Here is a 26,385-nt window from a genome sequence, read left to right on the forward strand (position 1 = left end):
TCTTGAGGTGCTTGTGGTAAGGTGGTATTCCTCTGGAGTCGAAGCCTGGGACTAACCTCTCATCTCGAGTTGATTTTTGGTCCACGGAGCTCTTTCGTGTTCCTACAGTGACCTCAGGATCCCTCTAGCCTTGAAACAGTGTTCTTGGGGTTTCTCTGGAGTGCCATCAAGGAAATCAAGGCTCCTTTCATGTGTGATGTGCCACACGGAATTGCTCTGCACGCAGTGCAGGGGAATTGGGCCACATCTCGCGGCGAGCGGGAAGTCTCATGGTTTTTCTCGAGTTGCGGCGGGAACCTGGGGTATATTCTCGAGTAATGACGGGGATGGCCCTTCCACACACGTGTTTGTTCAGCGACGTCAGGACTCCTGCCTAGTTGCGAGGGACAACTCGGGATTCTCCTCGAGGCTTGGCAGGGCAATTGGGACGCCTCTCCAGCTGAGGCGGGAGACCAAGGGTCCCTTTCCACGTGCCACAGGAATCCTGGGACTTCTATCAAGTTTCACGAGGAGTCAGGCATCGTCTCCTTTGGAGGCATTGATCTCAGCGTACCTCTGGAGTTGTCAAAGGATATGAGGCCTCCGGTCGGGATGAGTTGGGGAACTAGTTCTTTCTCTGTGGTCTCCACAGGGGATTCAGACATCCTTTCGTCTTGGGAGATGCAAGACGAGCCTGCATTCAAGTCACTGCAGGGATATCCGGCCTTATTTCGAGTCAGGGCATCGTGGTGTCCATTCGACTTGAGGCCGCCATCTCAGGGTCCCTCTCACATACTTAGAGCTGAGAGAAGCCTCCTCTTGAGGTGCTTGTGGTAAGGTGGTATTCCTCTGGAGTCGAATCCAGGGACTAACCTCTCATCTCGAGTTGATTTGTGGTCCACGGAGCTCTTTCGTGTTGCTACAGTGACCTCAGGATCCCTCTAGCCTTGAAACAGTGTTCTTGGGGTTTCTCTGGAGTGCCACCAAGGAAATCAAGACTCCTTTCAAGTGTGATGTGCAACACGGAATTGCTCTGCACGCAGTGCAGTGTAATCGGGCCTCATCTCGCGGCGAGTGGGAAGTCTCATGGTTCTTCTCGAGTTGCGGCGGGAACCTGGGGTATATTCTCGAGTTACGACGGGGATGGCCCTTCCACCCACGTGTTTGTTCAGCGACGTCAGGACTCCTGCCTAGTTGCGAGGGACAACTCGGGATTCTCCTCGAGGCTTGGCAGGGCAATTGGGACGCCTCTCCAGCTGAGGCGGGAGACCAAGTGTCCCCTTCCACGTGCCACATGAATCCTGTGACTCCTATCAAGTTTCACGAGGACTCAGGCATCGTCTCCTTTGGAGGCACTGATCTCCGCGTACCTCTGGAGTTTTCAAAGGATGTGAGGCCTCCGGTCGCGATGAGGTGGGGAACTAGGTCATTCTCTGTGGTCTCCACAGGGGATTCAGACATCCTTTCGTCTTGGGAGATGCAAGACGAGCCTGCATTCAAGTCACTGCAGGGATATCCGGCCTTATTTCGCGTCAGGGCATCGCAGTGTCCATTCCACTTGAGGCCGCAAAATCAAGGTCCCTCTCACATACCTAGAGCTGAGAGAAGCCTCCTCTTGAGGTGCTTGTGGTAAGGTAGTATACCTCTGGAGTCGAAGCCAGGGACTAACCTCTCATCTCGAGTTGATTTTTGGTCCACGGAGCTCTTTCGTGTTGCTACAGTGACCTCAGGATCGCTCTAGCCTTGAAACAGTGTTCTTGGGGTTTCTCTGGAGTGCCATCAAGGAAATCAAGGCTCCTTTCATGTGTGATGTGCAACACGGAATTGCTCTGCATGCAGTGCAGGGGAATCAGGCCTCATCTCGCGGCGAGGGAGAAGTCTCATGGTTTTTCTCGAGTTGAGGCGGGAATCTGGGGTTTATTCTCGAGTTACGACGGGGATGGCCCTTCCACACACGTGTTTGTTCAGCGATGGCAGAACTCCTGCCTAGTTGCGAGGGACAACTCGGGATTGTCCTCGAGGCTTGGCAGGGAAATTGGGACGCCTCTTCATCCGAGGCGGGAGACCAAGGGTCCCTTTCCACGTGCCACAGGAATCCTGGGACTCCTATCAAGTTTCACGAGGAGTCAGGCATCGTCTCCTTTGGAGGCACTGATCTCTGCGTACCTCTGGAGTTGTCAAAGGATATGAGGCCTCCGGTCGGGATGAGTTGGGGAACTAGGTCTTTCTCTGTGGTCTACACAGGGGATTCAGACATCCTTTCATCTTGGGAGATGCAAGACGAGCCTGCATTCAAGTCACTGCAGGGATATCCGGCCTTATTTCGAGTCAGGGCATCGCGGTGTCCATTCGACTTGAGGCCGCAAACTCAGGGTCCCTCTCACATACTTAGAGCTGAGAGAAGCCTCCTCTTGAGGTGCTTGTGGTAAGGTGGTATTCCTCTGGAGTCGAAGCCAGGGACTACCCTCTCATCTCTAGTTGAATTTTGGTCCACGGAGTTCTTTCGTGTTGCTACAGTGACCTCAGGATCCCTCTAGCCTTGAAACAGTGTTCTTGGGGTTTCTCTGGAGTGCCACCAAGGAAATCAAGACTCCTTTCATGTGTGATGTGCAACACGGAATTGCTCTGCACGCAGTGCAGGGGAATCGGGCCTCATCTCGCGGCGAGGGGGAAGTCTCATGGTTTTTCTCGACTTGCGGCGGGAACCTGGGGTATATTCTCGAGTTACGACTGGGATGGCCCTTCCACCCACATGTTTGTGCAGCGACGTCAGGACTCCTGCCTAGTTGCGAGGGACAACTCGGGATTCTCCTCGAAGCTTGGCAGGGCAATTGGAACGCCTCTCTACCTGAGGCGGGAGACCAAGGGTCCCTTTCCATGTGCCACAGGAATCCTGGGACTCCTATCAAGCTTCACGAGGAGTCAGGCATCGTCTCCTTTGGAGGCACTGATCTCCGCGTACCTCTGGAGTTGTCAAAGGATGTGAGGCCTCCGGTCGCGATGAGGTGGGGAACTAGATCTTTCTCTGAGGTATCCACAGGGGATTCAGACATCCTTTCGTCTTGGGAGAGGCAAGACGCGCCTGCATTCAAGTCACTGCAGGGATATCCGGCCTTATTTCGCGTCAGGGCATCGCAGTGTCCATTCCACTTGAGGCCGCAAACTCAGGGTCCCTCTCACATACCTAGAGCTGAGAGAAGCCTCCTCTTGAGGTGCTTGTGGTAAGGTGGTATTCCTCTGGAGTCGAAGCCAGGGAATATCTTCTCATCTCGAGTTGATTTTTGGGCCACATGCTCTTTCGTGTGGCTACAGTGACCTCAGGATCCCTCTAGCCTTGAAACAGTGTTCTTGGGGTTTCTCTGGAGTGCCATCAAGGAAATCAAGGTTCCTTTCATGTGTGATGTGCAACAGGGAATTGCTCTGCACGCAGTGCAGGGGAATCGGGCCTCATCTCGCGGCGAGGGGGAAGTCTCATGGTTTATCTCGAGTTGCGGCGGGAACCTGGGGTATATTCTCGAGTTACGACGGGGATGGCCCTTCCACACACGTGTTTGTTCAGCGACGTCAGGACTCCTGCCTAGTTGCGAGGGACAACTCGGGATTCTCCTCGAGGCTTGGCAGGGCAATTGGGACGCCTCTCCAGCTGGGGCGAGAGACCAAGTGTCCCTTTCCACGTGCCACTGGAATCCTGGGGCTCCTATCAAGTTTCACGAGGAGTCAGGCATCGTCTACTTTGGAGGCACTGATCTCCGCGTACCTCTGGAGTTTTCAAAGGATGTGAGGCCTCCGGTCGCCATGAGGTGGGGAACTAGGTCTTTCTCTGTGGTCTCCACAGGGGATTCGGACATCCTTTCGTCTTGGGAGATGCAAGACGAGCCTGCATTCAAGTCACTGCAGCGATATCCGGCCTTATTTCGCGTCAGGGCATCGCAGTGTCCATTCCACTTGAGTCCGCAAAATCAGGGTCCCTCTCACATACCGAGAGCTGAGAGTAGCCTCCTCTTGAGGTGCTTGTGGTAAGGTGGTATTCCTCTGGAGTCGAAGCCAGGGACTAACCTCTCATCTCGAGTTGATTTTTGGTCCACGGAGCTCTTTCGTGTTGCTACAGTAACCTCAGGATCCCTCTAGCCTTGAAACAGTGTTCTTGGGGTTTCTCTGGAGTGCCATCAAGGAAATCAAGGCTCCTTTCATGTGTGATGTGCAATACGGAATTGCTCTGCATGCAGTGCAGGAGAATCGGGCCTCATCTCGCGGCGAGGGGGAAGTCTCATGGTTTTTCTCGAGTTGCGGCGGGACCCTGGGGTATATTCTCGAGTTATGACGGGAATGGCCCTTCCACCCACGTGTTTGTTCAGCGACGTCAGGACTCCTGCTTATTTGCGAGGGACAACTCGGGATTCTGCTCGAGGCTTGGCAGGGCAATTGGGACGCCTCTCTACCTGAGGCGGGAGACCAAGGGTCCCTTTCCATGTGCCACAGGAATCCTGGGACTCCTATCAAGCTTCACGAGGAGTCAGGCATCGTCTCCTTTGGAGGCACTGATCTCCGCGTCCCTCTGGAGTTTTCAAAGGATGTGAGGCCTCGGGTCGCGATGAGGTGGGGAACTAGATCTTTCTCTGAGGTATCCACAGGGGATTCAGATATCCTTTCGTCTTGGGAGAGGCAAGACGCGCCTGCATTCAAGTCACTGCAGGGATATCCGGCCTTATTTCACGTCAGGGCATCGCAGTGTCCATTCCACTTGAGGCCGCAAACTCAGGGTCCCTCTCACATACCTAGAGCTGAGAGAAGCCTCCTCTTGAGGTGCTTGTGGTAAGGTGGTATTCCTCTGGAGTCGAAGCCAGGGACTATCTTCTCATCTCGAGTTGATTTTTGGGCCACATGCTCTTTCGTGTGGCTACAGTGACCTCAGGATCCCTCTCGCCTTGAAACAGTGTTCTTGGGGTTTCTCTGGAGTGCCATCAAGGAAATCAAGGTTCCTTTCATGTGTGATGTGCAACAGGGAATTGCTCTGCACGCAGTGCAGGGGAATCGGGCCTCATCTCGCGGCGAGGGGAAGTCTCATGGTTTTTCTCGAGTTGCGGCGGGAACCTGGGGTATATTCTCGAGTTACGACGGGGATGGCCCTTCCACCCACGTGTTTGTTCAGCGACGTCAGGACTCCTGCCTAGTTGCGAGGGACAACTCGGGATTCTCCTCGAGGCTTGGCAGGGCAATTGGGACGCCTCTCCAGCTGAGGCGGGAGACCAAGGGTCCCTTTCCACGTGCCACAGGAATCCTGGGACTCCTATCAAGTTTCACGAGGAGTCAGGCATCGTCTCCTTTGGAGGCACTGATCTCCGCGTACCTCTGGAGTTTTCAAAGGATGTGAGGCCTCCGGTCGGGATGAGTTGGGGAACTAGGTCTTTCTCTGTGGTCTACACAGGTGATTCAGACATCCTTTCATCTTGGGAGATGCAAGACGAGCCTGCATTCAAGTCACTGCAGGGATATCCGGCCTTATTTCGAGTCAGGGCATCGCGGTCTCCATTCCACTTGAGGCCGCAAACTCAGGGTCCCTCTCACATACCTAGAGCTGAGAGAAGCCTCCTCTTGAGGTGCTTGTGGTAAGGTGGTATTCCTCTGGAGTCGAAGACAGGGACTAACCTCTCATCTCGAGTTGATTTTTGGTCCACGGAGCTCTTTCGTATTGCTACATTGACCTCAGGATCCCTCAACCATGAAACAGTGTTCTTGGGGTTTCTCTGGCGTGCCATCAAGGAAATCAAGGCTCCTTTCATGTGTGATGTGCAACACGGAATTGCTCTGCACGCAGTGCAGGGGAATCGGGCCTCATCTCGCGGCGAGGGGGAAGTCTCATGGTTTTTCTCGAGTTGCGTCGGGAACCTGGGGTATATTCTCGAGTTACGACGGGGATGGCCCTTCCAGCCACGTGTTTGTTCAGCGACGTCAGGACTCCTGCCTAGTTGCGAGGGACAACTCGGGATTCTCCTCGAGGCTTGACAGGGCAATTGGGACGCCTCTCCAGCTGAGGCGGGAGACCAAGGGTCCCTTTCCACGTGCCACAGGAATCCTGGGACTCCTATCAAGTTTCACGAGGAGTCAGGCATCGTCTCCTTTGGAGGCACTGATCTCCGCATACCTCTGGAGTTTTCAAAGGATGTGAGGCCTCCGGTCGCGATGAGGTGGGGAACTAGGTCTTTCTCTGTGGTCTCCACAGGGGATTCAGACATCCTTTCGTCTTGGGAGATGCAAGACGAGCCTGCATTCAATTTACTGCAGGGATATCCGGCCTTATTTCGAGTCAGGGCATCGCGGTGTCCATTCCACTTGAGGCCGCAACTCAGGGTCCCTCTCACATACCTAGAGCTGAGAGAAGCCTCCTCTTGAGGTGCTTGTGGTAAGGTGGTATTCCTCTGGAGTCGAAGCCAGGGACTAACCTCTCATCTCGAGTTGATTTTTGGTCCAGGAGCTCTTTCCTGTTGCTACAGTGACCTCAGGGTCCCTCTAGCCTTGAAACAGTGTTCTTGGGGTTTCTCTGGAGTGCCATCAAGGAAATCAAGGCTCCTTTCATGTGTGATGTGCAACACGGAATTGCTCTGCACGCAGTGCAGGGGAATCAGGCCTCATCTCGCGGCGAGGGGGAAGTCTCATGGTTTTTCTCGAGTTGTGGCGGGAACCTGGGGTATATTCTCGAGTTACGACGGGGATGGCCCTTCCACACACGTGTTTGTTCAGCGACATCAGGACTCCTGCCTAGTTGCGAGGGACAACTCGGGATTCTCCTCGAGGCTTGGCAGGGCAATTGGGACGCCTCTCCAGCTGAGGCGGGAGACCAAGGGTCCCTATCGACGTGCCACAGGAATCCTGGGACTCCTGTCAAGTTTCACGAGGAGTCAGGCATCGTCTCCTTTGGAGGCACTGATCTCCGCGTACCTCTGGAGTTTTCAAAGGATGTGAGGCCTCCGGTCGCCATGAGGTGGGAAACTAGGTCTTTCTCTGTGGTCTCCACAGGGGATTCAGACATTCGTTCATTTTGGGAGATGCAAGACGAGCCTGCATTCAAGTCACTGCAGGGATATCCGGCCTTATTTCGCGTCAGGGCATCGCAGTGTCCATTCCACTTGAGGCCGCAAACGCAGGGTCCCTCTCACATACCTAGAGCTGAGAGAATCCTCCTCTTGAGGTGCTTGTGGTAAGGTGGTATTCCTCTGGAGTCGAATCCAGGGACTAACCACTCATCTCGAGTTGATTCTTGGTCAACGGAGCTCTTTCGTGTTGCTACAGTGACCTCAGGATCCCTCTAGCCTTGAAACAGTGTTCTTGGGGTTTCTCTGGAGTGCCACCAAGGAAATCAAGACTCCTTTCGTGTGTGATGTGCAACACGGAATTGCTCTGCACGCAGTGCAGGGGAATCGGGCCTCATCTCGCGGCGAGGGGGAAGTCTCATGGTTTTTCTCGAGTTGCGGCGGGAACCTGGGGTATATTCTCGAGTTACGACGGGGATGGCCCTTCCACCCACTTGTTTGTTCAGCGACGTCAGGACTCCTGCCTAGTTGCGAGGGACAACTCGGGATTCTCCTCGAGGCTTGGCAGGACAATTGGGACGCCTCTCCAGCTGAGGCGGGAGACCAAGGGTCCCTTTCCACGTGCCACAGGAATCCTGGGACTCCTATCAAGTTTCACGAGGAGTCACGCATCGTCTCCTTTGGAGGCACTGATCTCCGCATACCTCTGGAGTTTTCAAAGGATGTGAGGCCTCCGGTCGCGATGAGGTGGGGAACTAGGTCTTTCTCTGTGGTCTCCACAGGGGATTCAGACATCCTTTCGTCTTGGGAGATGCAAGACGAGCCTGCATTCAATTTACTGCAGGGATATCCGGCCTTATTTCGAGTCAGGGCATCGCGGTCTCCATTCCACTTGAGGCCGCAAACTCAGGGTCGCTCTCACATACATAGACCTGAGAGAATCCTCCTCTTGAGGTGCTTGTGGTAAGGTGGTATTCCTCTGGAGTCGAAGCCAGGGACTAACCACTCATCTCGAGTTGATTCTTGGTCCACGGAGCTCTTTCGTGTTGCTACAGTGACCTCAGGCTCCCTCAACCTTGAAACAGTGTTCTTGGGGTTTCCCTGGAGTGCCATCAAGGAAATCAAGGCTCCTTTCATGTGTGATGTGCAACACGGAATTGCTCTGCACGCAGTGCAGGGGAATCGGGCCTCATCTCGCGGCGAGGGGAATGTCTCATGGTTTTTCTCGAGTTGCGGCGGAAACCTGTGGTATATTCTCGAATTACGATGGGGATGGCCCTTCCACGCACGTGTTTGTTCAGCGACGTCAGGACTCCTTCCTAGTTGCGAGGGACAACTCAGGATTCTCCTCGAGGCTTGGCAGGGCAATTGGGACGCCTCTCCAGCTGAGGCGGGAGACCAAGGGTCCCTTTCCATGTGCCACAGGAATCCTGGGACTCCTATCAAGTTTCACGAGGAGTCAGGCATCGTCTCCTTTGGAGGCACTGATCTCCGCGTACCTCTGGAGTTGTCAAAGGATATGAGGCCTCCGGTCGGGATGAGTTGGGGAACTAGGTCTTTCTCTGTGGTCTACACAGGTGATTCAGACATCCTTTCATCTTGGGAGATGCAAGACGAGCCTGCATTCAAGTCACTGCAGGGATATCCGGCCTTATTTCGAGTCAGGGCATCGCGGTCTCCATTCCACTTGAGGCCGCAAACTCAGGGTCCCTCTCACATACCTAGAGCTGAGAGAAGCCTCCTCTTGAGGTGCTTGTGGTAAGGTGGTATTCCTCTGGAGTCGAAGACAGGGACTAACCTCTCATCTCGAGTTGATTTTTGGTCCACGGAGATCTTTCGTATTGCTACATTGACCTCAGGATCCCTCAACCATGAAACAGTGTTCTTGGGGTTTCTCTGGCGTGCCATCAAGGAAATCAAGGCTCCTTTTATGTGTGATGTGCAACACGGAATTGCTCTGCACGCAGTGCAGGGGAATCGGGCCTCATCTCGCGGCGAGGGGGAAGTCTCATGGTTTTTCTCGAGTTGCGTCGGGAACCTGGGGTATATTCTCGAGTTACGACGGGGATGGCCCTTCCAGCCACGTGTTTGTTCAGCGACGTCAGGACTCCTGCCTAGTTGCGAGGGACAACTCGGGATTCTCCTCGAGGCTTGGCAGGGCAATTGGGACGCCTCTCCAGCTGAGGCGGGAGACCAAGGGTCCCTTTCCACGTGCCACAGGAATCCTGGGACTCCTATCAAGTTTCACGAGGAGTCAGGCATCGTCTCCTTTGGAGGCACTGATCTCCGCATACCTCTGGAGTTTTCAAAGGATGTGAGGCCTCCGGTCGCGATGAGGTGGGGAACTAGGTCTTTCTCTGTGGTCTCCACAGGGGATTCAGACATCCTTTCGTCTTGGGAGATGCAAGACGAGCCTGCATTCAATTTACTGCAGGGATATCCGGCCTTATTTCGAGTCAGGGCATCGCGGTGTCCATTCCACTTGAGGCCGCAACTCAGGGTCCCTCTCACATACCTAGAGCTGAGAGAAGCCTCCTCTTGAGGTGCTTGTGGTAAGGTGGTATTCCTCTGGAGTCGAAGCCAGGGACTAACCTCTCATCTCGTGTTGATTTTTGGTCCAAGGAGCTCTTTCCTGTTGCTACAGTGACCTCAGGGTCCCTCTAGCCTTGAAACAGTGTTCTTGGGGTTTCTCTGGAGTGCCATCAAGGAAATCAAGGCTCCTTTCATGTGTGATGTGCAACACGGAATTGCTCTGCACGCAGTGCAGGGGAATCGGGCCTCATCTCGCGGCGAGGGGGAAGTCTCATGGTTTTTCTCGAGTTGCGGCGGGAACCTGGGGTATATTCTCGAGTTACGACGGGGATGGCCCTTCCACACACGTGTTTGTTCAGCGACATCAGGACTCCTGCCTAGTTGCGAGGGACAACTCGGGATTCTCCTCGAGGCTTGGCAGGGCAATTGGGACGCCTCTCCAGCTGAGGCGGGAGACCAAGGGTCCCTATCGACGTGCCACAGGAATCCTGGGACTCCTGTCAAGTTTCACGAGGAGTCAGGCATCGTCTCCTTTGGAGGCACTGATCTCCGCGTACCTCTGGAGTTTTCAAAGGATGTGAGGCCTCCGGTCGCCATGAGGTGGGAAACTAGGTCTTTCTCTGTGGTCTCCACAGGGGATTCAGACATTCGTTCATTTTGGGAGATGCAAGACGAGCCTGCATTCAAGTCACTGCAGGGATATCCGGCCTTATTTCGCGTCAGGGCATCGCAGTGTCCATTCCACTTGAGGCCGCAAACTCAGGGTCCCTCTCACATACCTAGAGCTGAGAGAATCCTCCTCTTGAGGTGCTTGTGGTAAGGTGGTATTCCTCTGGAGTCGAATCCAGGGACTAACCACTCATCTCGAGTTGATTCTTGGTCAACGGAGCTCTTTCGTGTTGCTACAGTGACCTCAGGATCCCTCTAGCCTTGAAACAGTGTTCTTGGGGTTTCTCTGGAGTGCCACCAAGGAAATCAAGACTCCTTTCGTGTGTGATGTGCAACACGGAATTGCTCTGCACGCAGTGCAGGGGAATCGGGCCTCATCTCGCGGCGAGGGGGAAGTCTCATGGTTTTTCTCGAGTTGCGGCGGGAACCTGGGGTATATTCTCGAGTTACGACGGGGATGGCCCTTCCACCCACTTGTTTGTTCAGCGACGTCAGGACTCCTGCCTAGTTGCGAGGGACAACTCGGGATTCTCCTCGAGGCTTGGCAGGACAATTGGGACGCCTCTCCAGCTGAGGCGGGAGACCAAGGGTCCCTTTCCACGTGCCACAGGAATCCTGGGACTCCTATCAAGTTTCACGAGGAGTCACGCATCGTCTCCTTTGGAGGCACTGATCTCCGCATACCTCTGGAGTTTTCAAAGGATGTGAGGCCTCCGGTCGCGATGAGGTGGGGAACTAGGTCTTTCTCTGTGGTCTCCACAGGGGATTCAGACATCCTTTCGTCTTGGGAGATGCAAGACGAGCCTGCATTCAATTTACTGCAGGGATATCCGGCCTTATTTCGAGTCAGGGCATCGCGGTCTCCATTCCACTTGAGGCCGCAAACTCAGGGTCGCTCTCACATACATAGACCTGAGAGAATCCTCCTCTTGAGGTGCTTGTGGTAAGGTGGTATTCCTCTGGAGTCGAAGCCAGGGACTAACCACTCATCTCGAGTTGATTCTTGGTCCACGGAGCTCTTTCGTGTTGCTACAGTGACCTCAGGCTCCCTCAACCTTGAAACAGTGTTCTTGGGGTTTCTCTGGAGTGCCATCAAGGAAATCAAGGTTCCTTTCATGTGTGATGTGCAACACGGAATTGCTCTGCACGCAGTGCAGGGGAATCGGGCCTCATCTCGCGGCGAGGGGGAAGTCTCATGGTTTTTCTCGAGTTGCGGCGGAAACCTGTGGTATATTCTCGAATTACGATGGGGATGGCCCTTCCACCCACGTGTTTTTTCAGCGAAGTCAGGACTCCTGCCTAGTTGCGAGGGACAACTCGGGATTCTCCTCGAGGCTTGGCAGGGCAATTGGGACGCCTCTCCAGCTGAGGCGGGAGACCAAGGGTCCCTTTCCACGTGCCACAGGGATCCTGGGACTCCTATCAAGTTTCACGAGGAGTCAGGCATCGTCTCCTTTGGAGGAACTGATCTCCGCGTACCTCTGGAGTTGTCAAAGGATATGAGGCCTCCGGTCGGGATGAGTTGGAGAACTAGGTCTTTCTCTGTGGTCTACAAAGGTGATTCAGACATCCTTACATCTTGGGAGATGCAAAACGAGCCTGCATTCAAGTCACTGCAGGGATATCCGTCCTTATTTCGAGTCAGGGCATCGTGGTGTCCATTCAACTTGAGGCCGCAAACTCAGGGTCCCTCTCACATACCTAGAGCTGAGAGAAGCCTCCTCTTGAGGTGCTTGTGGAAAGGTGGTATTCCTCTGGAGTCGAAGCCAGGGACTAATCTCTCATCTCGAGTTGATTTGGGGTCCACGGAGCTCTTTCGTGTTGCTACAGTGACCTCAGGATCCCTCTAGCCTTGAAACAGTGTTCTTGCGGTTTCTCTGGAGTGCCACCAAGTAAATCAAGACTCCTTTCGTGTGTGATGTGCAACACGGAATTGCTCTGCACGCAGTGCAGGGGAATCGGGCCTCATCTCGCGGCGAGGGGGAAGTCTCATGGTTTTTCTCGAGTTGCGGCGGGAACCTGGGGTATATTCTCGAGTTACGACGGGGATGGCCCTTCCACCCACTTGTTTGTTCAGCGACGTCAGGACTCCTGCCTAGTTGCGAGGGACAACTCGGGATTCTCCTCGAGGCTTGGCAGGGCAATTGGGACGCCTCTCCAGCTGAGGCGGGAGACCAAGGGTCCCTTTCCATGTGCCACAGGAATCCTGGGACTCCTATCAAGTTTCACGAGGAGTCAGGCATCGTCTCCTTTGGAGGCACTGATCTCCGCGTACCTCTGAAGTTTTCAAAGGATGTGAGGCCTCCGGTCGCCATGATGTGGGGAACTAGGTCTTTCTCTGTGGTCTCCACAAGGGATTCAGACATCGTTTCATCTTGGGAGATGCAAGACGAGCCTGCATTCAAGTCACTGCAGGGATATCCGGCCTTATTTCGAGTCAGGGCATCGTGGTGTCCATTCGACTTGAGGCCGCAAACTCAGGGTCCCTCTCACATACCTAGAGCTGAGAGAAGCCTCCTCTTGAGGTGCTTGTGGTAAGGTGGTATTCCTCTGGAGTCGAAGCCAGGGACTAACCTCTCATCTCGAGTTGATTTGTGGTCCACGGAGCTCTTTCGTGTTGCTAGAGTGACCTCAGGATCCCTCTATCCTTGAAACAGTGTTCTTTGGGTTTCTCTGGAGTGCCATCAAGGAAATCAAGGTTCCTTTCATGTGTGATGTGCAACACGGAATTGCTCTGCACGCAGTGCAGGGGAATCGGGCCTCATCTCGCGGCGAGGGGGAAGTCTCATGGTTTTTCTCGAGTTGCGGCGGGAACCTGGGGTATATTCTCGAGTTACGACTGGGATGGCCCTTCCACCCACATGTTTGTTCAGCGACGTCAGCACTCCTGCCTAGTTGCGAGGGACAACTCGGGATTCTCCTCGCTGCTTGGCAGGCAATTGGGACGCCTCTCCAGCTGAGGCGGGAGACCAAGGGTCCCTTTCCATGTGCCACAGGAATCCTGGGATTCCTATCAAGTTTCACGAGGAGTCAGGCATCGTCTCCTTTGGAGGCACTGATCTCCGCGTACCTCTGGAGTTTTCAAAGGATGTGAGGCCTCCGGTCGCCATGAGGTGGGAAACTAGGTCTTTCTCTGTGGTCTCCACAGGGGATTCAGACATCCTTTCATTTTGGGAGATGCAAGACGAGCCTGCATTCAAGTCACTGCAGGGATATCTGGCCTTATTTCGCGTCAGGGCATCGCAGTGTCCATTCCACTTGAGGCCGCAAACTCAGGGTCCCTCTCACATACCTAGAGCTGAGAGAATCCTCCTCTTGAGGTGCTTGTGGTAAGGTGGTATTCCTCTGCAGTCGAAGTTAGGGACTAACCTCTCATCTCGAGTTGATTCTTGGTCCACGGATCTCTTTCATGTTGCTAGAGTGACCTCAGGATCCCTCTAGCCTTGAAACAGTGTTCTTGGGGGTTCTCTGGAGTGCCATCAAGGAAATTAAGACTCCTTTCCTGTGTGATGTGCAACACGGAATTGCTCTGCACGCAGTGCAGGGGAATCGGGCCTCATCTCGGGGCGAGGGGGAAGTCTCATGGTTTTTCTCGAGTTGCGGTGGAAACCAGTGGTATATTCACGAATTACGATGGGGATGGCCCTTCCACGCACGTGTTTGTTCAGCGACGTCAGGACTCCTGCCTAGTTGCGAGGGACAACTCGGGATTCTCCTCGAGGCTTGGCAGGGCAATTGGGACGCCTCTCCAGCTGAGGCGGGAGACCAAGGGTCCCTTTCCACGTGCCACAGGAATCCTGGGATTCCTATCAAGTTTCACGAGGAGTCAGGCATCGTCTCCTTTGGAGGCATTGATCTCCGCGTACCTCTGGAGTTGTCAAAGGATATGAGGCCTCCGGTCGGGATAAGTTGGGGAACTAGGTCTTTCTCTGTGGTCTACACAGGTGATTCAGACATCCTTTCATCTTGGGAGATGCAAGACGAGCCTGCATTCAAGTCACTGCAGGGATATCCGGCCTTATTTCGAGTCAGGGCATCGTGGTGTCCATTCGACTTGAGGCCGCAAACTCAGGGTACCTCTCACATACTTAGACCTGAGAGAAGCCTCCTCTTGAGGTGCTTGTGGTAAGGTGGTATTCCTCTGGAGTCGAATCCAGGGACTAACCTCTCATCTCGAGTTGATTTGTGGTCCACGGAGCTCTTTCGTCTTGCTACAGTGACCTCAGGGTCCCTCTTGCCTTGAAACAGTGTTCTTGGGGTTTCTCTGGAGTGCCACCAAGGAAATCAAGACTCCTTTCAAGTGTGATGTGCAAAACGGAATTGCTCTGCATGCAGTGCTGGGGAATCGGGCCTCATCTCGCGGCGAGTGGGAAGTCTCATGGTTTTTCTCGAATTGCGGCGGGAACCTGGGGTATATTCTCGAGTTACGACGGGGATGGCCCTTCCACACACGTGTTTGTTCAGCGACATCAGGACTCCTGCCTAGTTGCCAGGGACAACTCGGGATTTTCCTCGAGGCTTGGCAGGGAAATTGGGACGCCTCTTCATCCGAGGCGGGAGACCAAGTGCCCCTTTTCACGTGCCACAGGAATCCTGGGACTCCTATCAAGTTTCACGAGGAGTCAGGCATCGTCTCCTTTGGAGGCACAGATCTCCGCGTACCTCTGGAGTTTTCAAAGGATGTGAGGCCTCCGGTCGCCATGAGGTGGGAAACTAGGTCTTTCTCTGTGGTCTCCACAGGGGATTCAGACATTCGTTCATTTTGGGAGATGCAAGACGAGCCTGCATTCAAGTCACTGCAGGGATATCCGGCCTTATTTCGCGTCAGGGCATCGCAGTGTCCATTCCACTTGAGGCCGCAAACTCAGGGTCCCTCTCACATACCTAGAGCTGAGAGAATCCTCCTCTTGAGGTGCTTGTGGTAAGGTGGTATTCCTCTGGAGTCGAATCCAGGGACTAACCTCTCATCTCGAGTTGATTCTTGGTCCACGGAGCTCTTTCGTGTTGCTACAGTGACCTCAGGATCCCTCTAGCCTTGAAACAGTTTTCTTGGGGTTTCTCTGGAGTGCCATCAAGGAAATCAAGGCTCCTTTCATATGTGATGTGCAACACGGAATTACTCTGCACGCAGTGCAGGGGAATCGGGCCTCATCTCGGGGCGAGGGGGAAGTCTCATGGTTTTTCTCGAGTTGCGGCGGGAACCTGGGGTATATTCTCGAGTTACGACTGGAATGGCCCTTCCACCCACATGTTTGTTCAGCGACGTCAGGACTCCTGCCTAGTTGCGAGGGACAACTCGGGATTCTCCTCGCTGCTTGGCAGGCAATTGGGACGCCTCTCCAGCTGAGGCGGGAGACCAAGGGTCCCTTTCCATGAGCCACAGGAATCCTGGGATTCCTATCAAGTTTCACGAGGAGTCAGGCATCGTCTCCTTTGGAGGCACTGATCTCCGCGTACCTCTGAAGTTTTCAAAGGATGTGAGGCCTCCGGTCGCCATGATGTGGGGAACTAGGTCTTTCTCTGTGTGTCTCCACATGGGATTCAGACATCCTTTCATCTTGGGAGATGAAAGACGAGCCTGCATTCAAGTCACTGCAGGGATATCCGGCCTTATTTCGCGTCAGGGCATCGCAGTGTCCATTCCACTTGAGTCCGCAAAATCAGGGTCCCTCTCACATACCGAGAGCTGAGAGTAGCCTCCTCTTGAGGTGCTTGTGGTAAGGTGGTATTCCTCTGGAGTCGAAGCCAGGGACTAACCTCTCATCTCGAGTTGATTTTTGGTCCACGGAGCTCTTTCCTGTTGCTACAGTGACCTCAGGATCCCTCTAGCCTTGAAACAGTGTTCTTGGGGTTTCTCTGGAGTGCCATCAAGGAAATCAAGGCTCCTTTCATGTTTGATGTGCAATACGGAATTGCTTTGCATGCAGTGCAGGGGAATCAGGCATCACCTCGCGGCGAGGAGGAAGTCTCATGGTTTTTCTCGAGTTGCGGCGGGAACCTGGGGTATATTCTCGAGTTACGACGGGGATGGCCCTTCCACACACGTGTTTGTTCATCGACATCAGGACTCCTGCCTAGTTGCGAGGGACAACTCGGGATTCTTCTCGAGGCTTGGCAGGGCAATTGGGACGCCTCTACAGCTGAGGCGGGAGACCAAGGGTCCCTATCGACGTGCCACAGTAATCCTGGGACTCCTATCAAGTTTCACGAGGAGTCAGGCATCGTCTCCTTTGGAGGCACTGATCTCCGCGTACCTCTGGAGTTTTCAAAGGATGTGAGGCCTCCGGTCGCGATGAGGTGGGAAACTAGGTCTTTCTCTGTGGTCTCCACAGGGGATTCAGACATTCGTTCATCTTGGGAGATGCAAGACGAGCCTGCATTCAAGTCACTGCAGGGATATCCGGCCTTATTTCGCGTCAGGGCATCACAGTGTCCATTCCACTTGAGGCCGCAAAATCAGGGTCCCTCTCACATACCTAGAGCTGAGAGAAGCCTCCTCTTGAGGTGCTTGTGGTAAGGTGGTATTCCTCTGGAGTGGAATCCAGGGACTAACCTCTCATCTCGAGTTGATTCTTGGTCCACGGAGCTCTTTCGTGTTGCTACAGTGACCTCAGGATCCCTCTAGCCTTGAAACAGTTTTCTTGGGGTTTCTCTGGAGTGCCATCAAGGAAATCAAGGCTCCTTTCATATGTGATGTGCAACACGGAATTACTCTGCACGCAGTGCAGGGGAATCGGGCCTCATCTCGGGGCGAGGGGGAAGTCTCATGGTTTTTCTCGAGTTGCGGCGGGAACCTGGGGTATATTCTCGAGTTACGACGGGGATGGCACTTCCACTCACGTGTTTGTTCAGCGACGTCAGGACTTCTGCCTAGTTGTGAGGGACAACTCGGGATTCTCCTCGAGGCTTGGCAGGGCCATTGGGATGCCTCTCCAGCTGAGGCGGGAGACCAAGTGTCCCTTTCCACGTGCCACAGGGATCCTGGGACTCCTATCAAGTTTCACGAGGAGTCAGGCATCGTCTCCTTTGGAGGCACTGATCTCCGCTTCCCTCTGGAGTTTTCAAAGGATGTGAGGCCTCCGGTCGCGATGAGGTGGGGAACTAGATCTTTCTCTGTGGTCTCCACAGGGGATTCGGACATCCTTTCGTCTTGGGAGATGCAAGACGAGCCTGCATTCAAGTCACTGCAGGGATATCCGGCCTTATTTCGAGTCAGGGCATCGCGGTGTCCATTCCACTTGAGGCCGCAAACTCAGCACATAGCTAGAGCTGAGAGAAGCCTCCTCTTGAGGTGCTTGTGGTAAGGAGGTATTCCTCTGGAGTCGAAGCCAGGGACTAACCTCTCATCTCGAGTTGATTTTTGGTCCACGGAGCTCTTTCGTGTTGCTACAGTGACCTCAGAATCCCTCTAGAATTGAAACAGTGTTCTTGGGGTTTTTCTGGAGTGCCATCAAGGAAATCAAGGCTCCTTTCATGTGTGATGTGCAACACGGAATTGCTCTGCATGCAGTGCAGGGGAATCGGGCCTCATCTCGCGGCGAGGGGGAAGTCTCATGATTTTTCTCGAGTTGCGGCAGGAACCTGGGGTATATTCTCGAGTTACGACGGGGATGGCCCTTCCACCCACGTGTTTCTTCAGCGACGTCAGGACTCCTGCCTAGTTGCGAGGGACAACTCGGGATTCTCCTCGAGGCTTGGCAGGGCAATTGGAACGCCTCTCCAGCTGAGGCGGGAGACCAAGGGTCCCTTTCCACGTGCCACAGGAATCCTGGGACTCCTATCAAGTTTCACGAGGAGTCAGGCATCGTCTCCTTTGGAGGCACTGATCTCCGCGTACCTCTGGAGTTTTCAAAGGATGTGAGGCCTCCGGTCGCGATGAGGTGGGGAACTAGGTCTTTCTCTGTGGTCTCCACAGTGGATTCAGACATCCTTTCGTCTTGGGAGATGCAAAACGAGCCTGCATTCAAGTCACTGCAGGGATATCCGGCCTTATTTCGAGCCGGGGCATCGCGGTGTCCATTCCACTTGAGGCCGCAAACCCAGTGTCCCTCTCACATACCTAGAGCTGAGAGAAGCCTTCTCTTGAGGTGCTTGTGGTAAGGTGGTATTCCTCTGGAGTCGAAGCCAGGGACTAACCTCTCATCTCGAGTTGATTCTTAGTCCACGGAGCTCTTTCGTGTTGCTACAGTGACCTCAGGATCCCTCTAGCCTTGAAACAGTGTTCTTGGGATTTCTCTGGAGTGCCATCAAGGAAATCAAGGTTCCGTCATGTGTGATGTGCAACACGGAATTGCTCTGCACGCAGTGCAGGGGAATCGGGCCTCATCTCATGGCGAGTGGGAAGTCTCATGGTTTTTCTCGAGTTGCGGCGGGAACCTAGGATATATTCTCGAGTTACGACGGGGATGGCCCTTCCACCCACGTGTTTGTTCAGCGACGTCAGGACTCCTGCCTACTTGTGAGGGACAACTCGGGATTCTCCTCGAGGCTTGGCAGGGCAATTGGGACGCCTCTCCAGCTGAGGCGGGAGACCAAGGGTCCCTTTCCACGTGCCACAGGAATCCTGGGACTCCTATCAAGTTTCACGAAGAGTCAGGCATCGTCTCCTTTGGAGGCACTGATCTCCGCGTACCTCTGGAGTTGTCAAAGGATATGAGGCCTCCGGTCAGGATGAGTTGGGGAACTAGGTCTTTCTCTGTGGTCTACACAGGGGATTCAGACATCCTTTCATCTTGGGAGATGCAAGACGAGCCTGCATTCAAGTCACTGCAGGGATATCCGGCCTTATTTCGCGTCAGGGCATCGTGGTGTCCATTCGACTTGAGGCCGCAAACTCAGGGTCCCTCTCACATACCTAGAGCTGAGAGAAGCCTCCTCTTTAGGTGCTTGTGGTAAGGAGGTATTCCTCTGGAGTCGAAGACAGGGACTAACTTCTCATCTCGAGTGGATTTGTGGTCCACGGAGCTCTTTCGTGTTGCTACAGTGACCTCAGGATCCCTCTAGCCTTGAAACAGTGTTCTTGGGGTTTCTCTGGAGTGCCATCAAGGAAATCAAGACTCCTTTCATGTGTGATGTGCAACACGGAATTGCTCTGCACGCAGTGCAGGGGAATCGGGCCTCATCTCGCGTCGAGGGGGAAGTCTCATGGTTTTTCTCGAGTTGCGGCGGGAACCTGGGGTATATTCTCGAGTTACGACTGGGATGGCCCTTCCACCCACATGTTTGTTCAGCGACGTCAGGACTCCTGTCTAGTTGTGAGGGACAACTCGGGATTCTCCTCGAGGCTTGGCAGGGCAATTGGGACGCCTCTCCAGCTGAGGCGGGAGACCAAGTGTCCCTTTCCATGTGCCACAGAAATCCTGGGACTCCTATCAAGTTTGACGAGGAGTCAGGCATCGTCTCCTTTGGAGGCACTGATCTCCGCGTACCTCTGGAGTTTTCAAAGGATGTGAGGCCTCCGGTCGACATGAGGTGGGGAACTAGGTCTTTCTCTGTGGTCTCCACAGGGGATTCGGACATCCTTTCGCTTGGGAGTTGCAAGACGAGCCTGCATTCAAGTCACTGCAGGGATATCCGGCCTTATTTCGAGCCAGGGCATCGCGGTGTCCATTCCACTTGAGGCCGCAAACTCAGTGTCCCTCTCACATACCTAGAGCTGAGAGAAGCCTTCTCTTGAGGTGCTTGTGGTAAGGTGGTATTCCTCTGGAGTCGAAGCCAGGGACTAACCTCTCATCTCGAGTTGATTCTTAGTCCACGGAGCTCTTTCGTGTTGCTACAGTGACCTCAGGATCCCTCTAGCCTTGAAACAGTGTTCTTGGGGTTTCTCTGGAGTGCCATCAAGGAAATCAAGGCTCCTTTCATGTGTGATGTGCAACACGGAATTGCTCTGCACGCAGTGCAGGGGAATCTGGCCTCATCTCACGGCGAGCGGGAAGTCTCATGGTTTTTCTCGAGTTGCGGCGGGAACCTAGGATATATTCTCGAGTTACGGCGGGGATGGCCCTTCCACCCACGTGTTTCTTCAGCGACGTCAGGACTCCTGCCTAGTTGCGAGGGACAACTCGGGATTCTCCTCGAGGCTTCGCAGGGCAATTGGGATGCCTCTCCAGCTGAGGCGGGAGACCAAGGGTCCCTTTCCACGTGCCACAGCAATCCTGGGACTCCTATCAAGTTTCACGAGGAGTCAGGCATCGTCTCCTTTGGAGGCACTGATCTCCGCGTACCTCTGGAGTTTTCAAAGGATGTGAGGCCTCCGGTCGCGATGAGGTGGGGAACTAGATCTTTCTCTGAGGTCTCCACAGGGGATTCAGACATCCTTTCGTCTTGGGAGAGGCAAGACGCGCCCGCATTCAAGTCACTGCAGGGATTTCCGGCCTTATTTCGAGTCAGGGCATCGCGAAGTCCATTCCACTTGAGGCCGCAAATTCAGGGTCTCTCTCACATACCTAGAGCTGAGAGAAGCCTCCTCTTGAGGTGCTTGTGGTAAGGAGGTATTCCTCTGGAGTCGAAGCCGGGGACTAACCTCTCATCTCGAGTTGATTTTTGGTCCACGGAGCTCTTTCGTGTTGCTACAGTGACCTCAGGATCCCTCTAGCCTTGAAACAGTGTTCTTGGGGTTTTTCTGGAGTGCCATCAAGGAAATCAAGGCTCCTTTCATGTGTGATGTGCAACACGGAATTGCTCTGCATGCAGTGCAGGGGAATCGGGCCTCATCTCGCGGCGAGGGGGAAGTCTCATGGTTTTTCTCGAGTTGCGGCGGGAACCTGGGGTATATTCTCGAGTTACGACGGGGATGGCCCTTCCACCCACGTGTTTGTTCAGCGACCTCAGGACTCCTGCCTAGTTGCGAGGGACAACTCGGGATTCTCCTCGAGGCTTGGCAGGGCAATTGGGACGCCTCTCCAGCTGAGGCGGGAGACCAAGGGTCCCTTTCCACGTGCCACAGGAATCCTGGGACTCCTATCAAGTTTCACGAGGAGTCAGGCATCGTCTCCTTTGGAGGCACTGTTCTCCGCGTACCTCTGGAGTTTTCAAAGGATGTGAGGCCTCCGGTCGCGATGAGGTGGGGAACTAGGTCTTTCTCTGTGGTCTCCACAGGGGATTCAGACATCCTTTCGTCTTGGGAGATGCAAGACGAGCCTGCATTCATGTCACTGCAGGGATATCCGGCCTTATTTCGAGCCAGGGCATCGCGGTGTCCATTCCACTTGAGGCCGCAAACCCAGTGTCCCTCTCACATACCTAGAGCTGAGAGAAGCCTTCTCTTGAGGTGCTTGTGGTAAGGTGGTATTCCTCTGGAGTCGAAGCCAGGGACTAACCTCTCATCTCGAGTTGATTCTTAGTCCACGGAGCTCTTTCGTGGTGCTACAGTGACCTCAGGATCCCTCTAGCCTTGAAACAGTGTTCTTGGGGTTTCTCTGGAGTGCCATCAAGGAAATCAAGGCTCCTTTCATGTGTGATGTGCAACACGGAATTGCTCTGCACGCAGTGCAGGGGAATCGGGCCTCATCTCACGGCGAGCGGGAAGTCTCATGGTTTTTCTCGAGTTGCGGCGGGAACCTAGGATATATTCTCGAGTTACAACGGGGATGGCCCTTCCACCCACGTGTTTCTTCAGCGACGTTAGGACTCCTGCCTAGTTGCGAGAGACAACTCGAGATTCTCCTCGAGGCTTGGCAGGGCAATTGGGACGCCTCCCCAGCTGAGGCGGGAGACCAAGGGTCCCTTTCCACGTGCCACAGGAATCCTGGGACTCCTATCAAGTTTCACGAGGAGTCAGGCATCGTCTCCTTTGGAGGCACTGATCTCCGCATACCTCTGGAGTTTTCAAAGGATGTGAGGCCTCCGGTCGCGATGAGGTGGGAAACTAGGTCTTTCTCTGTGGTCTCCACAGGGGATTCAGACATCCTTTCGTCTTGGGAGATGCAAGACGAGCCTGCATTCAAGTCACTGCAGGGATATCCGGCCTTATTTCGAGTCAGGGCATCGCGGTGTCCATTCCACTTGAGGCCGCAAACTCAGGGTCCGTCTCACATACCTAGAGCTGAGAGAAGCCTCCTCTTGAGGTGCTTGTGGTAAAGTGGTATTCCTCTGAGGTCGAGGCCAGGGACTAACCTTTCATCTCGAGTTGATTTTTGGTCCACGGAGCTCTTTCGTGTTGCTACAGTGACCTCAGGATCCCTCTAGCCTTGAAACAGTGTTCTTGGGGTTTCTCTGGAGTGCCATCAAGGAATTCAAGGCTCCTTTCATGTGTGATGTGCAACACGGAATTGCTCTGCACGCAGTGCAGGGGAATCGGGCCTCATCTCGCGGCGAGGGGGAAGTCTCATGGTTTTTCTCGAGTTTCGGCGCGAACCTGGGGTATATTCTCGAGTTACGACGGGGATGGCCCTTCCACACACGTGTTTGTTCAGCGATGTCAGGACTCCTGCCTAGTTGCGAGGGACAACTCGGGATTCTCCTCGAGGCTTGGCAGGGCAATTGGGACACCTCTCCAGCTGAGGCGGGAGACCAAGGGTCCCTTTCCACGTGCCACAGGAATCCTGGGACTCCTATAAAGTTTCACGAGGAGTCAGGCATCGTCTCCTTTGGAGGCACTGATCTCCGCGTTCCTCTGGAGTTTTCAAAGGATGTGAGGCCTCCGGTCGCGATGAGGTGGGGAACTAGGTCTTTCTCTGTGGTCTCCACAGGGGATTCAGACATTCGTTCATTTTGGGAGATGCAAGACGAGCCTGCATTCAAGTCACTGCAGGGATATCCGGCCTTATTTCGCGTCAGGGCATCACAGTGTCCATTCCACTTGAGGCCGCAAAATCAGGGTCCCTCTCACATACCTAGAGCTGAGAGAAGCCTCCTCTTGAGGTGCTTGTGGTAAGGTGGTATTCCTCTGGAGTGGAATCCAGGGACTAACCTCTCATCTCGAGTTGATTCTTGGTCCACGGAGCTCTTTCGTGTTGCTACAGTGACCTCAGGATCCCTCTAGCCTTGAAACAGTTTTCTTGGGGTTTCTCTGGAGTGCCATCAAGGAAATCAAGGCTCCTTTCATATGTGATGTGCAACACGGAATTACTCTGCACGCAGTGCAGGGGAATCGGGCCTCATCTCGGGGCGAGGGGGAAGTCTCATGGTTTTTCTCGAGTTGCGGCGGGAACCTGGGGTATATTCTCGAGTTACGACGGGGATGGCACTTCCACTCACGTGTTTGTTCAGCGACGTCAGGACTTCTGCCTAGTTGTGAGGGACAACTCGGGATTCTCCTCGAGGCTTGGCAGGGCCATTGGGATGCCTCTCCAGCTGAGGCGGGAGACCAAGTGTCCCTTTCCACGTGCCACAGGGATCCTGGGACTCCTATCAAGTTTCACGAGGAGTCAGGCATCGTCTCCTTTGGAGGCACTGATCTCCGCTTCCCTCTGGAGTTTTCAAAGGATGTGAGGCCTCCGGTCGCGATGAGGTGGGGAACTAGATCTTTCTCTGTGGTCTCCACAGGGGATTCGGACATCCTTTCGTCTTGGGAGATGCAAGACGAGCCTGCATTCAAGTCACTGCAGGGATATCCGGCCTTATTTCGAGTCAGGGCATCGCGGTGTCCATTCCACTTGAGGCCGCAAACTCAGCACATAGCTAGAGCTGAGAGAAGCCTCCTCTTGAGGTGCTTGTGGTAAGGAGGTATTCCTCTGGAGTCGAAGCCAGGGACTAACCTCTCATCTCGAGTTGATTTTTGGTCCACGGAGCTCTTTCGTGTTGCTACAGTGACCTCAGAATCCCTCTAGAATTGAAACAGTGTTCTTGGGGTTTTTCTGGAGTGCCATCAAGGAAATCAAGGCTCCTTTCATGTGTGATGTGCAACACGGAATTGCTCTGCATGCAGTGCAGGGGAATCGGGCCTCATCTCGCGGCGAGGGGGAAGTCTCATGATTTTTCTCGAGTTGCGGCAGGAACCTGGGGTATATTCTCGAGTTACGGCGGGGATGGCCCTTCCACCCACGTGTTTCTTCAGCGACGTCAGGACTCCTGCCTAGTTGCGAGGGACAACTCGGGATTCTCCTCGAGGCTTGGCAGGGCAATTGGAACGCCTCTCCAGCTGAGGCGGGAGACCAAGGGTCCCTTTCCACGTGCCACAGGAATCCTGGGACTCCTATCAAGTTTCACGAGGAGTCAGGCATCGTCTCCGTTGGAGGCACTGATCTCCGCGTACCTCTGGAGTTTTCAAAGGATGTGAGGCCTCCGGTCGCGATGAGGTGGGGAACTAGGTCTTTCTCTGTGGTCTCCACAGTGGATTCAGACATCCTTTCGTCTTGGGAGATGCAAGACGAGCCTGCATTCAAGTCACTGCAGGGATATCCGGCCTTATTTCGAGCCAGGGCATCGCGGTGTCCATTCCACTTGAGGCCGCAAACCCAGTGTCCCTCTCACATACCTAGAGCTGAGAGAAGCCTTCTCTTGAGGTGCTTGTGGTAAGGTGGTATTCCTCTGGAGTCGAAGCCAGGGACTAACCTCTCATCTCGAGTTGATTCTTAGTCCACGGAGCTCTTTCGTGTTGCTACAGTGACCTCAGGATCCCTCTAGCCTTGAAACAGTGTTCTTGGGATTTCTCTGGAGTGCCATCAAGGAAATCAAGGTTCCGTCATGTGTGATGTGCAACACGGAATTGCTCTGCACGCAGTGCAGGGGAATCGGGCCTCATCTCATGGCGAGTGGGAAGTCTCATGGTTTTTCTCGAGTTGCGGCGGGAACCTAGGATATATTCTCGAGTTACGACGGGGATGGCCCTTCCACCCACGTGTTTGTTCAGCGACGTCAGGACTCCTGCCTACTTGTGAGGGACAACTCGGGATTCTCCTCGAGGCTTGGCAGGGCAATTGGGACGCCTCTCCAGCTGAGGCGGGAGACCAAGGGTCCCTTTCCACGTGCCACAGGAATCCTGGGACTCCTATCAAGTTTCACGAAGAGTCAGGCATCGTCTCCTTTGGAGGCACTGATCTCCGCGTACCTCTGGAGTTGTCAAAGGATATGAGGCCTCCGGTCAGGATGAGTTGGGGAACTAGGTCTTTCTCTGTGGTCTACACAGGGGATTCAGACATCCTTTCATCTTGGGAGATGCAAGACGAGCCTGCATTCAAGTCACTGCAGGGATATCCGGCCTTATTTCGATTCAGGGCATCGTGGTGTCCATTCGACTTGAGGCCGCAAACTCAGGGTCCCTCTCACATACCTAGAGCTGAGAGAAGCCTCCTCTTTAGGTGCTTGTGGTAAGGAGGTATTCCTCTGGAGTCGAAGACAGGGACTAACCTCTCATCTCGAGTGGATTTGTGGTCCACGGAGCTCTTTCGTGTTGCTACAGTGACCTCAGGATCCCTCTAGCCTTGAAACAGTGTTCTTGGGGTTTCTCTGGAGTGCCATCAAGGAAATCAAGACTCCTTTCATGTGTGATGTGCAACACGGAATTGCTCTGCACGCAGTGCAGGGGAATCGGGCCTCATCACGCGTCGAGGGGGAAGTCTCATGGTTTTTCTCGAGTTGCGGCGGGAACCTGGGGTATATTCTCGAGTTACGACTGGGATGGCCCTTCCACCCACATGTTTGTTCAGCGACGTCAGGACTCCTGCCTAGTTGTGAGGGACAACTCGGGATTCTCCTCGAGGCTTGGCAGGGCAATTGGGACGCCTCTCCAGCTGAGGCGGGAGACCAAGTGTCCCTTTCCATGTGCCACAGAAATCCTGGGACTCCTATCAAGTTTGACGAGGAGTCAGGCATCGTCTCCTTTGGAGGCACTGATCTCCGCGTACCTCTGGAGTTTTCAAAGGATGTGAGGCCTCCGGTCGACATGAGGTGGGGAACTAGGTCTTTCTCTGTGGTCTCCACAGGGGATTCGGACATCCTTTCGCTTGGGAGTTGCAAGACGAGCCTGCATTCAAGTCACTGCAGGGATATCCGGCCTTATTTCGAGCCAGGGCATCGCGGTGTCCATTCCACTTGAGGCCGCAAACTCAGTGTCCCTCTCACATACCTAGAGCTGAGAGAAGCCTTCTCTTGAGGTGCTTGTGGTAAGGTGGTATTCCTCTGGAGTCGAAGCCAGGGACTAACCTCTCATCTCGAGTTGATTCTTAGTCCACGGAGCTCTTTCGTGTTGCTACAGTGACCTCAGGATCCCTCTAGCCTTGAAACAGTGTTCTTGGGG

Source organism: Cervus elaphus, chromosome 25, assembly GCF_910594005.1.
Source record: "Cervus elaphus chromosome 25, mCerEla1.1, whole genome shotgun sequence".
Lineage (NCBI taxonomy): Eukaryota > Metazoa > Chordata > Mammalia > Artiodactyla > Cervidae > Cervus > Cervus elaphus.